The sequence below is a fragment of the Morone saxatilis genome, unplaced genomic scaffold (assembly GCF_004916995.1).
Source record: "Morone saxatilis isolate NCDOM2014 unplaced genomic scaffold, NCSU_SB_2.0 Contig16, whole genome shotgun sequence".
Lineage (NCBI taxonomy): Eukaryota > Metazoa > Chordata > Actinopteri > Moronidae > Morone > Morone saxatilis.
The window spans coordinates 11,875,114-11,882,710 of NW_023339718.1; positions in this window are offsets into that span (position 1 = coordinate 11,875,114).

A 7,597-nucleotide genomic window follows, 5' to 3' on the forward strand; every position below is an offset into this window, starting at 1 on the left:
CTCACTTACATAAATACACACTGAAGGTGATGTACCTCTCTCTTTCCTCATCCAAATATTGACTGGGAGCATGAACAGCTGTAAAAGCCAGACGTTTTTCACACAGCGGAAAATAGTGGTGATATTTGAATCAGACAACCTTTGCAGAATGTTTCATCTATCTCTGGTACAAGACCGGAAGTGCAGTAATCTTGTAGGAATCTTATCTCAAGTCACAGGTTTGGATTTATCACTAAAGACATTCAATGTGTTGGTTCAATGTAAAACAAATATTAGTCAACAGTTAAAGGAATAGTTTATCATTACAGAAAAATACCTAGTTCAGATTATTTGTTATCACTCTCAAATCTGTCCTTAATATGAGTCAGGAGCCAGGAGAAAATTAGTTTAGCTTAGAATAAACACTAGCACTAGCACTATAACAGCTAGCCTGACTCTGTCCAAATGTAAAACAATCTGACTACCGGCACCTCTAAGGTTCACTAACAAACACATTATATCTCATTTGTTTAATTGATTTTTCTGGAGGTTCAGTGGCAGACTGTTTCTATGCTAGTTTTCTCATCAATATATTGTCCTGGGCATAACCTCCTGTAAAATCACAGCTGATTACTTTTACTCCTCGGCTTTTGTATGGATTAAACTAACGTGAATGTGTTTATTAGTATGGTTTAGAGATCCTGCCAGGCACATTTTTTTACCCATGGACAGGACCAGGCTAGCTGTTTCCCCCTTGGTCCAGTTTCTGTGCTAAGCTAAGCTATATCTTCTGGCTCCAGCTTCAATATTCAACAGAAAGACATCAATCTCCTCATCTAACTCTAAAACAGAAAGTAAAAAAAGCGTATTTCTTAAATTGTTTAAATGTCAAAATATTACTTAAAAAGGTGTAACTATGCAATGAGTATCTAAATGGTAAATTCAGTTTTATGAGTGGAAGACAAGCAAGTGAGAAGCAAGACAGGCAGACAGGGATACAGGCATTAGAGTAGGCATGCAGGCCCTTGGGGAACAGTCAGGCAAACAGGCATACAGGATGGGATTCAGCAAAGCAAGCAAGCAAGCAAGCAAGCAGAGAGCTACTGTATGAAGCAGTCTGGCCCCAAGGCTCGTCAGACTCACAGGAGTGGAAGGGTTATGCTAATACCATGCAAAGGGTGTACGCTTTGTTCCTTTTTTGTACTGTTGCATCAAAACACCATACACTGGGTAAACAGCAGGAGAATAAATACACATTTTTTACATTTTTACTTGTAATTTGTCAGAGAAAAGGGATCAAGTGTAGTATTTAATCTGTAAATGCTGATGGCTGAAAATTCTTTGAGCACATGAAAAATTTGAAAGCAGGCTACATAAATAGCCTTTCTTTGCCGCCTGTCCTTAAACAGATATGACAGCTTACAGCCACTGAGGCTGCAGCTGACACACACACAGCAGACCAGACTCACTCTACTGAGGCTTTATTGGAAGACAAAACAGTGATCAATAAGTCAGCTTTGGGACAAATGATATACTGCAGCAGGGTAGATAAGTACCTGGAAAACATCCCTTGGTCCAAAATGCACTGTATTTGTTCCACTGTGCACCCAGAGTTACTGCAATAGCTGTTGACAGTAACCATGACAGAAGGGGGAAAGAGATGTTCGTCATGGTGTGAGGTGTTGGGACTTAATGTTCTGCCCAAAGGGATAAACACACGCATCTAGAGATGTGAAGGTGCGGGTGCACAGAAAGTCCACATTGCCTGCAGAGTTTAAAATTATGGAATGTGAGGATTTGCTGCTTTTATATTGTCTTTTAGGTATGGAGAGTTAGCAGACAAAACAAGGCATTTTAAGGCACCAGGTTGGGCTCTGAGAAATCATAATTGGCCTATTTCTCTTTTCTCATTTCAAAGCACTGATGAATCCCTATTTATATTTATATTAATATTTATATATTCTGCCTCAAGACCAGTCTGACATCAGAACTATCAGATTCAACCAAATTCTAACACAACAAAAACAAAGTTACAATGTCTACAGTGACACAGGAGCCTGAAGCAGATGAAGTACAATCTGACTGTAAAGAGACAACACAGATTACCTGTTTGCGGTGATTGACATTAAACGCAGAAACATGACAAGGTACAGACTCAAAAAAACCTCCTGAGTCTTCCTCCAGTAACGAAAAATAGAGACCAAGCCTTGCTTTAAATAAGCATATAAAACTCTAATCGGATCAACACACACAGACATCTCCTATTTAATGGCATTAGGAATGAAAGCAGACTCTGTTAGGGTAGTACAATGAGAGCAGCACACTGGCAGTGGTGACCCATCACTTTTCTGCCAACCTGGTGTCTGTTAGTTAAATTTTAATAAGCCAAATCATACTTATTCTTCCTTTTTTAAAATTTTTAAATCTTAAAAAAAGAAGAAAGGGATACGCAGAAGGGGACAGAGGAAGATTAGGTTATTATTAGGGCAACCAAATACCCACAATTATCTAAAATACCAATAATTATTCTCAGAGAGCCATCTGCTCTCTGCTGACAGACTCAGCAGCACACACATACACACACACACACACACACACACACACACAGTTCCCTGCTCTACTTTGCTCTTGATAATATCATGCACTCAACAGACCACCTGGGCAACACTTTACTCACTGAAAGCCCTGGCTAATTCACTCTGTATAATCACCATTAAAGAGGTTCAAGAGATTAGATTCACCAAGTTTTGCCTACTGTCTTTTGTTTATCCTGTTGTGCTTTTTGTGGTGTCTTTTCCCCTCCAGCACCCTCTGTTCTGTTCCAGTGAGTACTTTTCTTTGTTTTTTGTTGTCCTTTACCAGAAAGTTTCCAACATGCTATCGCCCCTCTAAGAGATAGAAAATCAGGAGACACATGGTTGTACTTGAAACTGTCACGACTGGTACTGTACTGTTAAGAAAACAAACATTCTCAAACCATTGTTGCACACGATGGTGCCGCTGTCTGGAAGCTGTGTGATCTGGTCATCAGTACAATCAGCTCATCCTGTCTACCATGACTCAGTGTCATTTTAAAAACCTCACAAGTCCTCCTGACAGTCACCTCAGAGGTAGACAGCATCACAGTTTGTGATGTTATTTCATCTTTGATACCTTTGATCGTGGCATAGTGTGACAACTGTTGCATTCCTGTTTCAAGAGTACCATTAAGCCCCTGAAAACTTGGTTTCAAAACATAAGTATTAATCAATATTGTCTTTCTTTTAATAATGGATGGATCACATGACTAATTTTATATGAAAGGTCCAAAGTTATGAACAGATAATTATCACTGGGCTCTAGAGGTCCCCTTAGTTCTGTGGGTTTTAATAATTTTTCAGATAATTGGTTTGATTCAATTTAACTGCATAGCATTATTTATAACTGCAACAGGGAGCTGTTTTCAGCAAGAAACCTACTGTACACTGCCTAACCAGCACTGGCAGACAGACCAAATGAGCAACTCACAATATATTGGAGCTCTTAGCAGCTAAAGAGCAAGATATTTGTCCTATGAGTTAGTGGAGACCAAACACAGAGCTAAAATAAGTGTGACAATTAGACTTGCATTCGCCAGGTTGTTCTAGCAACAACTCCAAATGAACAATAATGTGCTCCATATGTGTTGAAAGGGTAAAAAGATAACAGTTTGCTAACAAGTTCACCATATCAACTTAAAAAGAAATCAGAAGATGTTAGTGTTATGTTTACAACTGGTTTCTGCTGGCCAAACAAATCAGTTATTGCATGCTTAAATGAGAATAACTCAATAAGCAACAATTAACATTAAAGATGGACAAAATACATTTGTAAGTTTTATTTATTAAGAGTTGAACTCAACATACAGCTAATCTTTTTCATAAGGACTGTGTGGATGTGGTTGCCTGCCAAGCTAAGCAAATGGCACAGGAACCGTCATCGCATTTTGATTCAAATATTGCTAAACCCTGAATGGTGCTCAGATGTGACATACATTTATTATTTACAACTCTTAAAACTTTGACAGAAAATTTCATTTGTTCATAGTAAGAAACTGAGACTTTTGATAACATTAAAAAAAATTTCATTTAATCTTTTTTCCAGTCAGGACACTTTTACAGATGGTTTCTTGGTGATTCATATGGATTAAATACTGTAAATCAAATAAACTGCACTTTAACACCACTGTCAATGGTCCATTTCAAATTTAAATAGATTAAAATGCAGAAAAAATGTCACTGCACAAATGCAATTAGAGCCTGTTGAACTTATTTATGGACAGAGCACATGACAGACAGAGCACATAATGTTAGGATAAAGTGTTTATTTCCACTATCAAACTTAATTGAGACTGACGTTGCAACATATCTATGTAATGAATTACAGTTTGAGGTTTGCGCATAGTTAATGATCCGGATGTTATTGGACATCAGCACAATCTTTCTTACAAACACGAGTCTCTAAAATATGGGAGATGGCAGATGTTAATTAGTCTGATTATCATTTTGCCACTTTTGCTGTTCTTCATTAAGCAAATTTGAGTAAAATGTTGTGTGCAATGGCAAATATGAACACTGAAACAATCAAATGCTTTAAACTTTAACTGGAATTTTTCTAACATTAAAACATTCATTTTATAATCATGTGATGAAAGGCAGCTTACTGACTCACCTCATTTGTGTTACACATATTTGCAGCGATGTCTCACACATTCAACCCGATAATGACCTACTTATCACGGCCTCTCCCATAGTAAAACCAGGGAAGGGCCTGCGAGGGTGGCTTGGAGACAGACAGGGGTTGTTGGAACTCATCATGGTGGAGAGCGATCATCCATGCCCTAACCGAGGGTTAGGCTGCCCTGCTGCCTGATCTCGTCTCTCCATTCAGTCTGTTAGTTTCAGCACTCATTTACCACAGTACATTTATATGGGAAGCAAAACAGGCTTTAAATGATTTCCGTCATTTGTATTTGTATCTTGCACCGTCAGCTTCCTTTTATGTATGAAAAGCTCTTGTATTTGCCATCACACAGCTGAGTGTCATCCAATAAAAAGCTCAAGGGCTGCTGGTTGGTGGACATATGATTATGTGCCACTTAAGTGCAGAAGGACGTTCTGATATCTAACAGACAGGTCAGCGTGCTCTCCTGTTTTCTGGGTGTGTTTGTGTAATGGAGAGGGGGAAGTGTGGGTTGTCAGTTGTTGAGTGTTAGACAGAAAGATCAGCATGTTTTCATATATATAAAATATATTATATAATTGTTCTATTGCTGATATCTAAATATATTGGATATACAATGTCTATAAAGAAATATTCATCACCCTTGGAATTCTTGGTGTTTAATCGTCTTACAACATTGAATCAAAGTAGATTTAATGTGGCTTTTTTGACACGCATCAACAGAAAAACTATCCTTTAATGTCAAAGTGGAAACAGATGCATAATGATGTAAATTCATTACAAATTCCACCCCCTTTATGTCAGCATTTTGTGGATGCACCTTTGACATCATTGAGTCAGTCTGGATAGGTCTCTCCATCAGGTTTGCACATCTGGACACTGCAACTTTCTCCATTCTATGAAAAAGCTTTGTCATGTTGCATGGACATAATGAATGAAAAGCTGTTGTCTTTGATTGAGATCTGGCCTCTCTGGGAAAATAACATGTTGTTCTTAGGTTATTCCTGTGTAGCTTTGTTGCCATAATTTCAGGAGATTAAAATATGCTCCTCTACTGGTTAATAAAATCATCTTAAAATACCTTAACATGAAAATTGAACAATGTATGGTTGGTAGGACAAAAATCAATTCCTCTGTTCTGGAAACTAATGTTTTAGAGAAAGAAGCTTTTCACCCAACAACAAAATGCAATTCACAGTTCATTATCCTGCAGATACATAGAAACAAAGAGATTACAATTGAGTATTGCTCAATAATACATTTAATCGGATGACTTAATGGGGGGGGGGGGGGGGNNGGGGGGGGGGGCAATTCTTTTTCATTAATGTGAAATTAATTGCATCTATTGCTGGTAATCCATCATACTATATTGCACTGAAAACTGTACAGAGCAAAACTTCTAGTTTGTTTAACGCCTCCTACTGGTAAAAAGAGCTCATTACAGTCAGGTCTAAGAATCAGTTTTTAAACAGTTCCCTACAACTATAGGTTCTTATTAAATGTTACCATGAAGAAAATGTATCATGAAGAAAATGTATCATGAGATGTATTTTTTTTGTCAGTCACAAGGCTATGCCCAGATTAGAATTTCAACCCATGTTTTTGCTTCCCTGTTCAGTTTTCTTACATAACTTTTTCAAAGATTGCTTGCAAAGAGTCCTTTTAGTTATATTTTAGTAGATTTTAAACTTACCAGAGTGCATGTCATTATAGTGTAGTAGTCTTGTCTTCCTATTTAGCAATGCAGCCCAAGTGAAGCTGCTGTACTCTGCAAGAATAAAAACTAAATCAAGGGTAGCTTAAACAAAGTTGATTATCACTTATCAAGGCTAAGCAGTTCTTTTATGTTATACTTAAGTTTCAATCTGGTAGTTTCAGCTCTGCTATTAAATTGCATTTTAAATTAAGTCTGTCAATATTCTTCTGTCTAGTGTTGCAATTGTTACCTTTATTACTGTAATTCTGTGAGGGATTTTATTTCTTTTAACAATTCAAAATGAAAAGAAACAGGCAAAATGAAACTAATTCAAAGTACATTGATCATTTATTTTTATAAATACATATAAAATACAATATAAACAACATTTTATGCGACATCATTTCTTACAGTATTAACTATTGGATCGGACGAGGAACTGAAAAAAAAAAAAAAAAACCCTTATTTTTATGCACTGTATCCGTATACATTGGCTCACAACTGGTTTAAAAGAAGAAAGTGGAACTCTTTCCACCCCCCATGCCTTGCTCGATCCTGTGTCCTCCGTCACCAAAATGAGCAGAGTGTTACATTCACTTTTCAGTTTAAGATCATTATAACAATATATAAAACTACTCCACAGACCTCAGTCCAAAGGCACTGCCTGACTCCAGCCATCTGAAGACTGTTGGCCACAGAGCTTCAACACATGAAGCAAAATACTTAAAAGCAGGCAAGCGAGGCTGCTCATGTCTTCTGACTGGCTAAATAGTGAATCCATGCAATTGTGCGTACTGCGTTATTTTTGCAATATGCCTCAGTAAGGAAGTAGTACAACTCTAGCTCTGTTCTGGATCCTACAAGGACTACAGTGGTCCATCAGCCTTCATCTCTGGCATCTTTGTCACACCAACGCGTCATAGGACAATCATTAAATCAGGAGACTAAATTAACCCCACTGTATGAAGATAGCCCTTTTCACTGGATGTCTGTACCGTCAGCAGTGGTTGTGACTCAAGCCATAGAGAAGTGGGCATACGTGATCAAAACATTTTCTTTTAAAAACAGAACACCCTGTTCTTCATGCATGTAACCTGTGTAGTACGTGTGTAGCCTAAACACCCATCGACTCAGAACAGCCAATGTCATATTAGGTTAAATGAAATAAACAACCCTTAACTTTTCAGTGCGCAACTTTAAAACAAAAAAAACAAAACAAAA